We start from the raw sequence: 17,940 nt of genomic DNA, 5'->3' as shown, positions 1-17,940 counted from the left end.
AAATTGCATAGAATTAAAAACAAAAAAGTTCAGGGGATTATAATCAAAGAGAAGATATTTTAGCAGAAAAATTGTGAGGCAATAGAATTTTGTTTGGTAAAGAAAAAATATTTCCAAAATCTGCCGATAGATGGCACCAAGGTAATGACAGAAGAAAGACCAAAAAACGATTCGCTATACATAGGAATGTTGTTAGCCAAAAGGAAACAATAGAGTTCAGGGGTTTACTAAAAATTTATGAGCGAAAAGTCAAGAATACGTGCTTATAGCGGAAAAAGTGAAAGTGCCAAAAAAATAAAGAAAGAAAAGGCTTCATGGAACAAACAACTAACTGATGATTAATGCTTAAGTTATTCGATGTGCCCGCCCCCTTGTTTCGCTACAAATTGGAAGCACAAAACGGCATGCTGCCTTACATATCGGAGATTAGCTGTATCTCAATGCGCCTGCTGAAACAAAATTTTTCAGGTACCCCCAAGGCCAAAAATCACACGGGTTTAAGTCAGGGGAACGTGGCTGCCACGTTATTGGAAAAAAATTAGTAATAAAATCAAATTATAGGATATTTACACCATTCATATAGTAGTAACGGTTTGCGTTCAAGGGAACGATTTGCCAGAAATTCTCGTTTTCAAAATTATAGTTCTCATTACCACATGTTTAGTAAAAATACAAAACGGAAAAGCAAATTTAACCCATTAAATGTTTTTTTATACTATGCTGTGTCATGATAAAATTACCATATTTGGCCACATTTACCAAAATTTAATGCACATTATAAAACAATTTGTTATTGTTAATTTTTCCAAAATTATTACCAAAGCACGTCGGTAAAAATTGCTGTGCTTTTTTTGGTGTCCTATTAAGCTATAATTTCTGATTTGAATTAATATATTCAAGCTAATTTTGACTTTGCTTTCAATTGCTTTCTTGTATAAAGTTTTTCATATATTTCCTATTTTTTTCTTTTTTATGCTGATTTTCTTCAATTTATTCTTTTTTCTTTCTCTTTTTTTGTAATATTTTCCACTTCTTTTCTCATAATTTTTAATTCTCCAGACAAACATAAAATTAAAAACTGTAAAACTGAACAAATTCCTCCTAAATTCTCTAACTTATCGTTTCTAATCAATTGTATCCATTGTGTTGTATGTGGCTAAAAGCTTTGTCACTAATTCTCTAACAATTGTCGGACGCATTAATTGCGGACTATTTGGGAAGTATTAAAGGAATTGAAATCCACAATCCTTTTGTAACTACTGTTATGGTTTGGTTGGAAGAGATATTGTTTCAATGTCTCATTGTTAGTTCATGAAATAGTAAATTAAAATATAAGTGCTGAACATAACATTTTAATTATTCAAGTTGTCAAATTCTCTTTTCGCTATCTTTTATGTTAAATTACAGAAATTATTTACCATAAAAGATAGCCGATTCAACAATTAACAATTATTTGTTAGTTCATGAAATAGTAAATTAAGCTATAAATGCGAAACATTTTAAATATTTTAGTTATGCTAACATTTTTAAATGTTCCGAGTTATTTAATTCTCTTTTCTCTATCTTTTATTTTAAATTACAGAGTTTATTTAACATAAAAATGAAAGAACTCTGTTATTTCACATAAAGGTAGCAAAATGCAACAATTAATGTTTAAATCACAATAATATATTAATTAAGATGAGACATCAATTAATATTTTGTAAGGTTTGAAAAAAAATTAAAGTTGGGAGATTTCTAATTCCTTTTTTTTTCTTTTTATTCATTTTTTGACCAATTTTAATGCATTCAAAAATCACTGATTTTTACCTCTTTTTTAATACTTTTTGCAAGGTTAATTACATTTCATAAAAAAAAACATTCTATTTAAAATATATTAGTCGATTAATCAGAGATAAAATTTCAAATGCCCTCACCTCCCTTCCTCTATAAACCTTTGAATTCCGTAAGCCTTTCTATTCTATAAACTATTGCAAACCTATTCTATAAACTTTTGCAACCCAATTATATCAACCTTTGCAACACCACAGGATGTCTAAGTAACAAAAACCTCTCACTGCGCTCCTAACTTTGGAAGAAGAAAGAGTCAACTTGGTTGATCATTCTCTCACAGTCAATACTAATGAATGTTAAATGGCGTTGAAAGGATTGATAAATTATATAAAACTGTAAGAGAAAGGGGGAAACATCGTTAGGGATTAACTAAGATTTCAACAGAATTAACTCTTGGCAACTAGGGAACTCTCAAAATATGAAAGGACGTATTATTATGAAAAATCATTTCATTTATCTGACATTATAAAAAGTTCTCAGTTTTATTGTGATTAAGTGTTTAAAAATTAAGTGTTTATTTATTTGCAATGCCTCTATGCATTTAAAATATCCATTTTAATTTCTATTTTCACACATAAGTAACAAAACAATACTAAAATAATTTCGTTTGTGAGTAACTTTTCTAAATTTTGTGATGAAGCCTTATGAAGCCACATAGCTTCATTAAGCTTGGCATATACAGATAGAGCTGTCTTTACAGCTCTACAGCTGTCTCTACTGCTCTACAGTTAGCCGAGATAACTAAGCTGTCACTCTCGCGACCGGTTGATTGAGCATCCGACTACCAATGCAGTAATAAGCATTAGTAATATTTACCGTAAGTAATATTTACCGTAAAATCACTAAATCACTCTTATTTAATAAATACTACTGTAAAAATTACTGTATAATATTTTACAGTGAAATAGATTCCACGGATGATGCACCTGAAGTGCTGGTACTTTATACTGAGGTTTGATGGAAATTTTTTAAAGTGTCCTATATAAAAATGTCACTTTTGATTTTTTTATTTATTACGTTGATTTTTCTATTGCACAGCAGTATATAGCTCACAATTATATAATATTTTATCATATTACGTTCATCATTTTAATGTAGTTTTTCTTTTATTTACTTTACACTTTCAATTTTCAAAAATTGTCATCGTGCAATTATAGTTCATAATTATTAACTTTGATTGTTATCATATTGCATGTACCATTTTATTATCAGTTTTCTTTATTAACTCTACACTTTTAATTTTAATTAGTTATAATAGTTGCTAGATACATTTATAGCGCACAACTATGATCATTCTTAATTTTTCTGATGTGTTCACCATTATTATCAATTTTCCTGCATTAAAAATTAAGTTTCAAATTACAATTATTTTTGAAAAACTACAGTTTCAGTATTATTAGTTTCATTATTTTTCAACATATCATGTTTAACATTTTTATCACTTTTCGTTAATAAACAATACATGAAATATTTTAATTATTCAAATTCTACAGCAACATTATGTATTAATATGATTATAAATAAATTACTTTTCGTACATGAACACAAAAAAATAAGCATTGAGAATATTGCTACATTTCAGATCTTTCATTTATCATTAATTACACAAAAATATGTTTAAAATTTCTCTTGATAACATTCTTTAAGTCATCTGTCAGCTTTATCGCGAGAAATCACTGTTTAAAAATGACAACTATGGAATAAAAATCTGCTAATATTAATGAATTCGCAATGATTTCTTTAAAAAATCAAGAGATTTGCTTTCTCAAAAATAAATTGATTTAAAAATTAGTCGGTTGGCAGTTAATATTAATATCAAAGTTAAAGAACTTACTTCCACGCATACCCCTTCCCCCAATATTGACACACTTGTTCAATTATGCATTTTTAGGGGGGGGGGTTGAATTTCCCAGATGTCTTAAAAAAAAGTTGTAATTGAATTTGGATATTAAGGAGAAAGTCGTTTAATTTCTTTTTTGGTAGTTTCAACCCAAATTTTATTAAGTTAAATTGCGGTGTTACGGTATTTTAAACATTCCCGATTTCCAAAATTAGTTTTTTAAATCTTTTCTTGAATGTGGCGTTTAAAAATGTACAGCTATTTCTACCAACAACCGAAATATAAAAAACAAAACAAAAATTTCAATTCGAAATTTTGTATGCTGTAGTTACAAAGAAGGCGTGAAATAATTGATTAAATCATGGATCGTTAAGTAATTATAACTAGGTTCAGATGATAACGTGCAAATTGAAATAGATTTTCTCTTTACTGCAATCTCTTTTTTCTTCATTTTTATTATTTTACGCTGTAAAAAATTTACAAAAAAATTAAAATTAAAAACATTTTGTTCAAACAAACATAACCCAGTTTCTCATTACACAGTAAAATTCTCCGGATTAAGTCATGGTAAAAAGTACCGACACTTTCTTACCATAAAATTCATTTTTTCTGGAACATAATGGAACAAAAAATATGAGAACATAATACAATAATTAGAGTAAATATACAGTAATTTTTACAATAATTAGAGTAAAATCATTTAATGACTCTAATTAAATAAATACAAATGATGCACCCGAAGTGCAGAAACTTATTACCGTAATTTGATCCGGAATTTTTGCACAGTGTAATAGAGTTTCGGAATAATACCAATTTTTCCCTATACTTTTCCCCAAAGGGATTTTCTTTCAGAAGTATTGTTATTAATGGTTCATAACTGCCTAGATACCCAATTAGTAGAGCTAGTAGATTCACCATCTATCACAGATTCGGCCAGGGTGCATTTCCCCATGCTGAAAGCTTGATGCCTGATTCATGGAGAGAAATATTCCTTTAAAATTACCATACTGTAATACTGTATGGTACTGACATTTCTGGTAAAAAAATATATATATATAATTCTGGTAATAAAACCAAAATATATGGTATTTAAACCATTCATTTGGTAAGTTTTTCTTTCATATGGTAACGGCTCACCGGAAATTCTTATTTTCAATATAATTCTTATTACCATACATTTATTAAAAATTGCAAAGCGGTAAAGTAAATTTAAATAAATAAAAGATGTTTTGCCATGCTCTAAAGTACCATGATAAAATTTTATCTCATTTACCATATTTTATCACACATTATAAAACCATGTTTTATTGTTAATTTTACCAAAATGATTATTGAAAAAAAAACATAATTCTGGTAATAAAACCAAAATATATGGCATTTAAACCATTCATTTGGCAAGTTTTTCTTTCATATGGTAACGGCTCACCGGAAATTCTTATTTTCAAAATAATTCTTATTACCATACATTTATTAAAAATTGCAAAGCAGTAAAGTAAATTTAACTAAATAAAAAATGTTTTGCCATGCTCTAAAGTACCATGATAAAATTTTATCTCATTTACCATATTTTATCACACATTATAAAACCATATTTTATTGTTAATTTTACCGAAATGATTATTGAAAAAAAACATAATTCTGGTAATAAAACCAAAATATATGGCATTTAAACCATTCATTTGGTAAGTTTTTCGCTCATATGGTAACAGCTCACAGGAAACTCTTATTTTCAAAAGAATTCTTATTACCATACATTTATTAAAAATTGCAAAGCGGTAAAGTAAATTTAACTAAATAAAAGATGTTTTGCCAGTACCATGATAAAATTTTATCTCATTTACCAAATTTTATCACATATAATAAAACCATATTTTATTGTTAATTTTACCAAAATTATTACTAAAGTGCTTGTATAAAAATTACCGAGTTTTTTGGCGTTCCCGTAGAACCAGAAGCAAGCTAAACTTTACCATATTCTTGATGTTTTAACTATACATTTTTTCTTAGTGTATATTTGCATTTTTTCTGTTTGTCTCTTAATGTTTCGCATTTCTTTCTTGTATAATGTCCGGTGACTTCAGAGCATGAAAAAGCTTAATGTCCAAATGTAGAGAAATAATGTACAGAGTTTTGCTTACTTTATCTCTTTAAAATTAATGGATTCTTTGTGAATATTCTTTTCTATTATTACAGAAAATTACATTTTTCATTTGCAGTAATTTTACATGAGTTTTGTGATCAATGATTTCCAGTAATTTGTTATGTATTTTCACTGCAAATTGTTTTCAGTGTACTAATGTCCCAATAAGATTTTATTTTAATTTAGTTATTTCTCAAGAGTTACGAACAGTCTACTAAGCTTTTTTTGACTTACTTCGAAACCTAAGGAACTTTTGATAAGTATATTAGGCTCTCACAGAATAAACCTGATTACCCAAATCGGGTTATCTGTTAAACTTCAATTTATACGTTTTAAATTTAGTGTAATTTAATTCATTTAGAATAATAGTTTCTGACTAACTTAATTACTTACCTCGGCTCTACAGCCCATGAAGAACCTTGGTCTTCGTTACTACACCGCTCCACTTTTCCCTATCCTTGGCCTTTATCATCCATTTTTGATTTTCGTCTTTTTTCTATCTGCCTCTATCTCATCTAGCCTTTTTTTTTTTCGGGAACGTCCGGCCTATCTCTTTCCCTCCATTCTTCCCTTACATATTTTCTTTGTTGCTCTTTTATCACTGATTCGCTTAGAGTAGTGATGTATATTAAAAAATTTTAGTATTTTACAAAAAAAAATGGCCCGTCAGGTTTCAAAAATCATTTTCAAGTTTATTTTAAAATAATTTTAGAATAATTTAGAATAATAAATTTAATTATTTACATATACTCACAACAGTAACATATGTACTGAAATCCTGAAATTATATGTCTAGTAAAACTTGAAATAATTAATTATGTTGTTTCTAATGCCACTTACCAATATCAGCAAGCCTGTTTGGTGAAACAAGGAGAATTTAAGGCAGAGGGTGGGTTTCTTGTTTCTTAGTGGCGCCATCTATGGCAAAGAAGACGACTTAAGCCACACACACATCACAGCCCATTTATAAGACAGGCCCATTCATTCATCCACAGATCGTAATTTTAACCTAAACCAGAGAACAATCAATCTCCAATTCAGTACCCCCAGAAACTTTGATTTATTATGGGAACATGGAGGACTTTGTGACCCGACAGATTTAGCGTGCAACAGTCATCATTCACTGCATGGGTAGTCCTCTGCTGGCGGGAATCGAACTCATGTCCTCTTAGACATGGGCCCAGAGCCCCGGTCCTTGAATTAATAAGAATTACATAAATAAAAATATATTCTGAAGCAAAGAAATATAAAGTATAGGGGAAAATTTTTCTGAAATAATATTTACAAACGAAGAAATATTTCTGAATGAATAAATATTTTTAAATAAAGAAATATTTTTAAACCATTTTATTTATTTATTAAACAATTATTGTAATTAAGAAATATTTTTAAAAAAATTTTACTGGGGAAGTAAATATTTTTAAAAAAGTAATATATCTGAAAAACTGTTTCTGGAAAGATAATTATTTTTAGACAAAGAAATATTTTTATGCCAAGAAATATTCTTTACGAAGATATATTTTGAAAAAAAAATAGTATAAAACAAGAAAATAATCTAAAGCAAAGAAATATTTTAAAGCAAAGAAATATTTTAAAACCAAGAAAAGCTTTGAAATTAAAAAATTTTTGGAAGAAAATTTAATTTTAAATAACGAAACATTAAACATGGAAATATTTTTCAACAAAGAAATTTTTTTTTAAACCAAGAAATGTTTCCAAAGTATCAACATTCCAAAGTATATAAGTGCTCTTAATCAAAGTAATGCTTTGTGCTATCTGAAAGCCACGTAAGCTCCCCTACCATTAAACCTTGATAAATTGAGGCTTATGAAAACAGACCGATTACCCCTTTGTTTCAGCCTATTGATATACGGTATTTTATTTTTATGATCAAATAAGCATAATCGTAACTGTGCACCTGTAAACGTGGCCAAGACTTGGCCTCTTCCTCCTTGAAATTACTCATAATGAAAGAAAATTTCTCGTACTATTAAGCACTCTACTTTTTTGATAAAAATATGACACAAATATGTCTTTATAAAAGTTTATTTCTCTATCCTTTAACGTGTATTGTATCAAATTGTTATAGTAAATGCAAAATGACCAATTTTGGCAACAGTTTTATTTATTTATTTATTTTTATTTTTATTTTTTTGTATGTGGTATTAATTTGTTTTTTTCCTACTTTGACCTCGAAACTCGACTTAATCGCTCTCAATTATATACAATACTATATTTATAACTAAAGTGATTATTTTATCCTAGAATTGTTTGTTTGATTTCTATATAACAACGTAGTGGTAGAAAAATTGTGAATTTTCTCTTTTTACGCACTTTTATGAATATTCGCACCACTACGCACTTTTATGAATTATCGAAACAAAACAATTTTTTTTGTTTTATTTTCATGCATTCAAAGGTTAAGGTATGATAACTATTTCTGAATGTTTTATGTCTATATTTTAACATGAAAAAATATCACAAAACCATACGTTAAATCATATCTTTTTTAATTATTACACTTTTAAAACTACTATCGTTTTGTAGAACAGAACATTTTCACGAGTAACTTTAATTTATAAGTTTATCTGTATAAGCCGACCGGCCTGTGTAGGGGGCAGGGAACTGTCCTTGCATCAGAAAGGTTCTGGGTTCGAATCCCGGGCAAGGCATGGATGTTCTTTCCTTCTCTGTACTATCTGTCCTCACTGTGGGAGTGACGTTGACCCACCTAATATGGTGCCCCTGAAAGAGAGGCCAACAAAATCGCCCTGTATATGCCTGAATTGACGGATGTTAACACAGGTGGGCATTAGAAAAAAAAATTTCTTGTATAAAGGTATTTAATGCATCAATTTATGAACGTATATTATAGAAAATGTGACAAATATAGTTCATAAATATTTTAGTTTCTGATTATTACTCGCTTTAACCAAAGCGATTAGTTAATATTGAGTGTTTGCAATTTAACAATATATATTACGCTAACCAATTTTTCTTAATTAAGAAATGGAATTAATCAGCCTCGTCAGTAATTATGAAAAATTACTAACCTGTGGGTGCACTATATCAAGTAGATTATGTTATGCCATGGTATCCATTTCATTTAGATACAATACATAATTATTAACTAATATTACGAATATTTTGCTATGTTATTTTATTTAAATATGTATAGTAACCAACTACCATGCACACTAACAAATTTACCATGTTAACAGTATTTCACTGGCTTCGCAATATGCGCTCTAATTTGTCCCAAAGGTGCTTTATAGGATTTCGACCGGGATCAATCCAGTTTCGGAGCACCCATTTCGTCAAAATTGGCGCAGCAAATCTCAATGTGTGAATAGAGTTTTCCTGCTAGAAGAGAAATATACCTTAACCGAAATATTGTCAAATAGTTGGGAGAGCAGCATTTTCCAGAATGTTTACATGCGATGATGGTTAGTCATTGCTAGTATATGACAAAGAGTGTACTTTATTTAAAAGTAATCTCCATTAGCGTTTCTCCTACTCACTAATGAGTCACGTGAGTCACTAATGAGTCACTAAAACTTCCTGGGTTGTTGCTTCAAAATGTCTGTGCTTAATTCTTTTACATCATTGTTGGACACGAATCTGATTTCCTTGAGCTGTTTTTTTCTTTGGTTCAAAGGTGGCAAATCTGGTTTGTATGGTAGGAAGTTGTAGTGTTTTCTACTTGAAACCTGCCTGTTTTTCTTTAGCCACATCAGCGACGTGGGGACGCGTATTGGCGTGTAGCAAGATGAACATTAATTAACGTTAATTTTTACTGTCGTTCGTTCTTAATTATGACACGTAGCGGATGCAATATTTCACAATATTGGGAACGGTTGATGGTTTCTCCGGATTTATCTATTTTGATCAGCAAAGCCCTCTGGCAATCGAAAAGGTCGTCACCCTCAAATAATAACTCAAGGGAATCAGATTCGAGTCTAACGATGATGCAGTTACAGACACTTTTAAATAGCACCCAAGGAGTTTCAGGACTCATTAAGGAGCAGGACAAATGTCTAAATGCTCACGGAAACTTCTTTTAAATAAAGTACTCCGTTTGTCATTTATTAGCATTGGCTTACTTTCACTTGACTCACCCTCGCACATCCCAGATATCATGCTTCCAAGCACAGGAACTAAGTGGCCTAGGTATAATCATGAAAAACATTCCCATATCCACTTCTTTAGGTGGGTGTCCGGATGCTTTCGGCCGGAGAGTGAATTTGAGCTGCCAATCATTGGGGCACAGCCTACCACACAGAACAAAGATGGAGTTAATTTACTGGTCAAAAAATGATTTGTGCAGCGTGTCCATAGTAAAAGAACTTACTTTAAGTTTGTCGACAACCGAAATTAATGTTTAGAAAAACATGAAATTTTGTGTGAGATTTTCGGAAACAATGAGAATTTGTTTGATCTAAGAATAAAAGCTATTTCAAAATTTCGTCACCAGAGGCATTTTGAATAAATTCCACATTTAATATACGCAACAGATTAAAGATTTTAATTCAACAACATATGTTCAATATGACGACCGTCATTTTTAACTGCCATCTGAAAACGTAAAATTGCATGTTTAATAGCTCTGAGAAATGCCAAAAACGTAGCTGTTCATATAAGTATTTTATAATATACACCTCTGATTCCAAATTTCATTTGATTATGGAGCTCTAAATGATCAACTTTGTTTTAGCGGAAACCCTACTTTGTAAGTAAAGTTCATTAGCAACTGTGGGTATACTAACATAAGTAAGATTGTTTTGAAAATATTTAAGATGTTAATAATCAAATTTTCATATTGTTTTATGAATAACAATCTTAGAATTAGGTTTAAATGTCAACCCATTAAATTCACAGGTCTGGAGTGGCTTCTAGTTCTGGATTTAGCTTAGACAAATGCATAATTTGAAATTGAATAAAATAAGCTGAATTGTGTATCTATTTAATTATGATGTCAGAAAAAGAGCTGTGTGTGAATGGTTTTCAGAGAAATATAATTCTTTATTCTTGAATTCAGTTATTTTAATTTAAACAGTTTGCGAATAGATACTTATACATTTAAACATTATTTGTAAATGCATATATTTTTTCATAAGTAATTTCATAAAAATAACCGAGAAGTTTATTAATTTGATACAAAGTTACAGGTTTTAAAACTTGTTGGAAAAAAATTTAAACTCACAGAACCCTTATCACCTATCCATGGAACCCCAAGACTCCAAGGAACACCTTTTGGGAACTACTGACATAGAACATAACATCATTTCTTTATAATCTCATCTTTATCATTACACCATTAATATATAACATTTCATGCTCGTATATTTTGTTTGTTTTTGAAGCAAACGAAAAGCTTGTTAAAAATGTTCTTCGCCAAAGAACTAATTATTTACTACTACTAAAGTTATGTATCTAAACCAACGATCTAGAAACTAATGTAAGAAAAGCAATAACAATGTATGATACTATTAATTAATTAAGCTTTCATTAGTAACGTATACAAACTACTCAAAGATTAAGTTCTTGGTTATATAGCACGAAATAGCTTTTTTTATCTATATTTAATTATCGAAAAACTAATTATATCGATATTTAGTATCAAAACATTTTATTTTCTTCAGTTATTGCTAAATAGTATAAACGATGCATGCTTCATGCAAATAATCCGAAAATATACATTATGCGAATAGATTAGTAATTTTATATGTTTTTAATTATTTTGGAAGCGAAAATTATTTTTTTTTCTTCGTTAGTTCTATCATTTATGCCTCGATTTATATTTAGAAGAGTAATGGAAAATCACGAAACATTCCATCGTTTCAGCCGTTTGATGACTTTACAAATCTTGATAACATTGAATTGCTACAGTTAATTGAAATCGATTACGAACTTTTTGATCAACCAACGTATTTCACATTTGCAGAAACTGAAAAAAATATATATAAATAAAATAAAATAATGAAGAGACATTTCAAATTACTCTTTCGATTGAAATTTTATTTACTCGGAACTTTCTAACATTAAATCAGTTGAAATATACCTTTTGCATGATAAAGTAATTGCATCAGAGTTTACGATTTGTAGCGAATCGGAAAAAAAATGAATGAAAGAAAGAAAGTTTATTTGTTTTAGGCGTTTGATGTATATGGAAGTTACTCTAATTTTTTTTCTTAAATTGTTTAAGGCTAGCGAACGCCTAATAGCGTTCTTTTTCATTTACATGAGTTAAAAATAACTTATATCATCTCAAAGTATTCTTTTTTTTAATTTGCATAATAAATTCGAAAATGTTATTTATGAGAATTAAATCCATTTCCGAGTTTTGTGTTCTAAATTGAATAAAAATTGAAATATAATATGAAGTTTCATGCTTTATTTTTTAATATTTAGATTACATCTATCTGAAGTTGTAAGTTAGCTTTCTAGTAACCTTAGATAGCCGAGTGCAGAGCCATCTATCTGAAAACTGTGGAATTATCGCACACAGTTGGTTATGCAAAACTTAAGAAATGATTGAAGATAGTATAGGAAATTCAGAGCAAACGAAAGAGCGTTTTGAACGTTCTATAAAAAAATAAGCGCATGCAAGATGTAAAAGAGAGTTTTTCTCAAAAATTGAACAAAAATGTGTCAAAATAGCTTCGAAACAAATATAGTCAAATTTAAAAACCCCATATATCCGAAATTGAAACAGATGTACTGATTTTTGTGCAAAATGCATGCGGTTAGAGAAATGTATGTGAGAGATGTTTGTGTGAGAGATGAACGAACCAAGGATCTCCGGGTTCGTATAGTAGTATGCTCTAACCACCATAGTTGTACACCCCAGTCCAGGGAGAGTGAGGAAGCTTTATATAGTGACCTCCGCAATAACACATCATGAAAAACATTCCATTCGCTTGAAAGTTTTTAAGATATAGCGAAATAAGACAAAAGTGAAATTGAAATTACCGATCTTGACTAAGCTATTGGCAGCATACTTTCCAAATTGCAATCTTTTGTACCACTGAAATTGGAAATTTGTATGCTATGATATGCCATTGTGTAGGCTATATAAATTTCCCTAACTCTCCCCAAACTGAGGTGTACAACTGTGATGGTTGTAGCAGCCTGCCATGAACCCAGAGGTCCTTGATTCGAATCCAGCAGACATCCAATGTAGGGGAGAGTCGGGTAGCCCCGCTCACTTAAGGAGTATTGCTTATATTTCTGTATAATACTGAGTAATAATCAAAATTTTTGTATGTTTCTATTGTTTTATCATCCAATTAAATAATGCAAAAAGAATAAACCAAAAAAAGAATAGTTAAACTTAAAAAAATGGAAATTTAAAAAAACATGTTTTTCAGCTCTTCTCAAAATGTGTCGGATAGCCCCGCCCAGTTACAAAAATTGTGTTTTTTGGCTATTTTTTCAGGTGCAAATGAGAATGACCAATGTATTGACAATAGATAAACCTCATTTATCATTTTTGTCACAAAATTATTTTATTTATTACATATTTATATACTTTTAGTGAATTCTATCATTTAATAACAACAAATGTCATACTTTTTATCATTATTAATGTATAGTAATATATTATAATATTAATATATATTTATGTTAAATATTTAACGAAAATAATTTATTTTAAGTAACAATAATTAATAACAATAGTTGTTTTTCAATATAAACTTATTTGGTTGATCTCTTCTTATAAACTTAATATAAAATACTTCTTATAAAATTACAAATTCACTTTGTATTTTGATTGCATTCAAATGCTTTTGTAGATTGATTCGTTCACAAATAAACGAAAATAAATAAGTAAGCAAATAGCTTATCATAATATTTATGATTTCTTGATATTAAATTTAATTTGGATATATCAATTACATTTTAAAAATATTTAATTTTTCATTCTTAGTATATAAATGTATGTTTCATATAATATTAAAACATATATTTGTCGTTAAAAATGCATATAACATTCAAATTTGAGGCAATAAAATAATAATCTTTGCAACCGTACATTTATCGACGAAATAAAATTGGGCGGTGATACCCGACATTCATGTGAGCTGGACTACCCGAAATCCAACTTTTTTGTATATTTGTAATTACTCGAACAATTTTTTACATACAAGCTTCTTTCTTTGTGCAAATTAAACTTAAGACTACATACTTTAATGCTGTATGTATAGAAAAAATTATTTTTTTAGTATTGAAATGAAGTTGAATCGAAACATTCAACCAATTTTTCATAATTTCATGACTACTGTATTCAACATATCTTCAAAACTATTGTTTACCATGTTACCAGCTGCATAAATACTTGAAACTTTGAAAACAATCTTTTTTTAATGTAACAATTAATGTCCGATGGCCCATTAACTTGAAAAAATATTCTATACATATGAAATTGACAGTGGGCGGGGGTACCCGCTGGGCGGGGCTACCCGACTCTCCCCTACATCTCTCTCATTTCTCCTGCCTCATCAGTTTTGAAACTATGCTCAAAAATGAGTATATGCTGTTACATGGAGTTTTTGGATTTAACTAGCAAAGTTAACCTCCTGAAATGACCACCTCTGGGTAGCGACCTCCTCTATTAACGACCACTTTTAGAAGGCACGGAAATTTTATTATAGACTTTGTATTGAAGAAACCCTTTGGGAGAGACCATCAAATCTCCACCAGTTACCGAGCAAATATCTGCACCAAATGTGGAAAAGATCAAATAAGAAATATTAACAAAACAGATGAGTAATTAAAAAATATTAACAAAACAGTTAAAATGTATTGAAAATATTTGGGAGTGTCTCTTATTTAGGGAGTTCTTTTTGAAGATCTCTGAAAGAGAATTAAAACCTCGTGATGCAGTCAGAGTGCACTAACGACGATCATATCAATGATTTATTTTCAGAGTTGAAAGTTAAATTTAAAAAAAAGTTTATTTTAGGAAAAACTTAGCATCGCAAACAAACAAACTTCTCACTTTTAAAAGTTAACTAATTTTTTGTATGTAAAATTAAAGGCAAACTTAAACAAAAAACATAATTGTTTATTTATTTACAATGGTTCTATCAATCACAATTGGTAAATTTGTTTTCATACACAATTTAAACAGTAAAGGTCATTTTTACTGACGCCAAATTTTATTTATCTATACGGTTTTCATGGCGCCAACACAAGTGACATTTCTGAACCAAGAAAACGACACTGTGTAAAATAAAAATAGCTTGCGAATAATCATGTACCTTCCATATTTTTGAAGGCAATGAATTTGACCCCTAAAAACGACCAACCTTCATTTTACTGATGAAACGGGAAAGCGTTAAATCTCTCTAATGAAAAAAGTCATTCCGATTTGTAAAAGTTTCAGGTGATTGTTGGGTTTCTTTTTCCCCTGGTCTGTAGTATAGGTAAAACAGAGGCTCATTAAAAGAAGGACGCATTAGTGTCTATCTTAAAAAAACAACGTTTGTCTTTTAAAATGTTTATGTTGTTTAATGCATCAAATCAAACAGTCCTTAATGCACTACACGTAACAGCTTAAAACAAATAATTTTCAACTTGACTTTTTTTGTCGTTCTCTAAATGGCTTCCGGACTTCCACCAAAGCATTTTAATCAACTTAGACTTTAAACAGCTAAAAATAACTTTTGAACTAAACTTTCTCGATAAGGAGACTTTTATTTCGATTTTATTCTCCGGTAAAGATTAAAGGTCAGTTTCACTTTTATCCCCCTTTCCGCTTTTGATTCGAAAAAACACTCTTTAATTCCAATGATTGTTGAATCACCTAATATCTTTTTTCGGTGAAAAGAATTAGGAGTAAACGAATGCTTTTGAGCGAAAATCCAAGCTTATCTTTGAAAGTTTTGCACTATTATCTTCTAAACATTGTGTTTCTTTAACATTGAAGAGTTTTTCTCTTTTTTATGTTGAAATTAAACTTCAGCGGAAAAGGGATTTTGTTCGCTTAATTATTTCTTTTTTTAAATTTGAGTCAATACTTTTGAGTTGCCATAATAAAGAAAATAGTATCTTTTTTTAATAGTTATTAAAAATATATTATTAATATTGATTTAATATTACATCATATAATAATACATATTTTATTAACTATTATTTGAATAATGCATAATAAAAAATTTAATGCTATATCTTTTACTAATACGTGTTTTGCCAACTATTTATTTAATAATACATGAAGAAAGGCAACTAATGAAGTATTTTCATAAAAATCTTTCATTAACCTCTTCGGGATGGGGAGTCATCAATGCAATCGTACAGAATTTTAATCAGGATGGAAAAAAATAAAAAGCGGTAGCTTAAATGTTGGCATGACTAATTTAAGAGACTTTCACATTAATTTTAATACATCTAATGAATGTTAGTTCAAAGTGTAACTATATAATTTTTATTTCGAACTAAGTAGTGGTCATTTAAATATATCAAACAACACCCACTCCACCTACAAATATACTGATAAAAATAGTTTATATTAGTACTAAAAGAATACAAAAACTTTTTAATTCTAAGCTGACGAAAGCAAACCAAATGAAAAGGAAACGCTTGAAACAAGTGAAAACAACGCCCTCTATTAAAATGTATATTAGTTTACATTAGCTTATAGTATATATATATAAATTTTATTAATCTAAAAAAGATAAAAATTGACATAAAAGATAAAAATTTTATTATAATTATCTTTACCCACGATTATTTGCTTAAAATTTGTAAACTTCCAAGTAAAAAATAATGGCTCAAACAATTGCTTACAATGTGCATCTCTAAAAACAGAAATCATTTTGTTTTGTCCATTTTTATTTATTTATTTCTCGTTAAAATAACAACCTTTTTAATGAGCAACTAAATAAATACATATCTACTGTCAATGTTTTCTTCCATCAGTCAAAGTTTCAAGAATCGTTAGTACAGCCAGATTTTCAAGAATCGGAATAATCCATTTTGTTAGCGAAGGTCTTTAAGTTACCATGTAGTTAAGCAAATTGGTAGAAACCACTGTTTTTGCCGAATTTCGAAGAAAACGATATTCTTATTACGAAGATCTTAAGTTACCATGGAGTTAAGCTAATTTGTAGAATCCACTGTTTTTGCCGAATTCGGAAGAAAACATGTATTCTTATTACGCTTAGTTTTGAATTTAATTGTTTGCTTTAAATTTTGTATCCCAACATGAAAAATAATGTCAGGTTTCCAGGAAAAAAATTTATTCCAGATACTTAAATAACAACAAATGCGTAGAGATTTATTTTTTTGATAAGAGACCTTTTTTCCAAGGAATTGTTTTGTATTCTTGCCATTGTTGTTCATGGAAAAAATCTACAGCAAAGCCTTTTTACCACGAACCATTAAGGGAACCTTTTTACCATGAAAATCCACATTTAAATTGGGCAGTGATAAAGAAAGCCGCGTAATTTGATACCACAATAAATGCGGCTTTTATTAAATTATTGTAGTTTTCGTATAGTTTTATCACAATAATGAATTATATAGAAATGACACAAAAATAGCATTAAGTCTTTTATTAAAATAAAAATTTATAATACTTTTCTATTCACGCATGGATAATAACTTATTATAACATTAATATTTAGCATTTTTTTTACTAAATAACAACGCATATTTAAATATTATTTCAACTAAAAATAATAAAGTAGAAATATTGTTCATTAAATACTTCTTGTTGAGATTCACCTTCTAAATTAAAATTTATGTTCTTTATGACGCGAAAGGGTTTAATTGCTTTTTTCAAAGTAGTCAAAAACTCTATTTGTACAATAAATACACCCTTTTACCAATACACCATTTAAGTAAAGAAATAATTTCAACATTAAATATCTCTTCATGTACTTTTTCTCTCTTACAATTTGACATGATGGAAGAAAAAGAATGTCAAATATTATTTTTGCGAAAGCGTGTATTTAATAAAATAAAAAATACAATATACCGTGCAATAGTAAAATATCAGAATTAGTAAAACAAAAACTAGATTTTTCTCAATGTACTTCATTTAATTTTCTTCTCTTACAATTTGGCATGATGAAGAAAAACGAATGTTAAATATTATCTTTAAGAAAACGTGTATTTAATA

General features: G+C 29.0%; 1 protein-coding gene across 1 annotated transcript in view; it reads left to right on the top strand.

The window, feature by feature from the left end:
- Positions 1-17,940, top strand: part of LOC107450569 (small conductance calcium-activated potassium channel protein 1-like) — a 657,806-nt gene that overhangs the window by 557,583 nt on the left and 82,283 nt on the right. The window lies entirely within an intron of this gene.

The sequence above is a fragment of the Parasteatoda tepidariorum genome, chromosome 12, assembly GCF_982258835.1.
Source record: "Parasteatoda tepidariorum strain Cologne lab strain chromosome 12, Ptep-v5.0, whole genome shotgun sequence".
Lineage (NCBI taxonomy): Eukaryota > Metazoa > Arthropoda > Arachnida > Araneae > Theridiidae > Parasteatoda > Parasteatoda tepidariorum.
The sequence above is the reverse complement of the archived record's forward strand: the minus strand, read 5'-3'. Positions and strand labels throughout refer to the sequence as shown.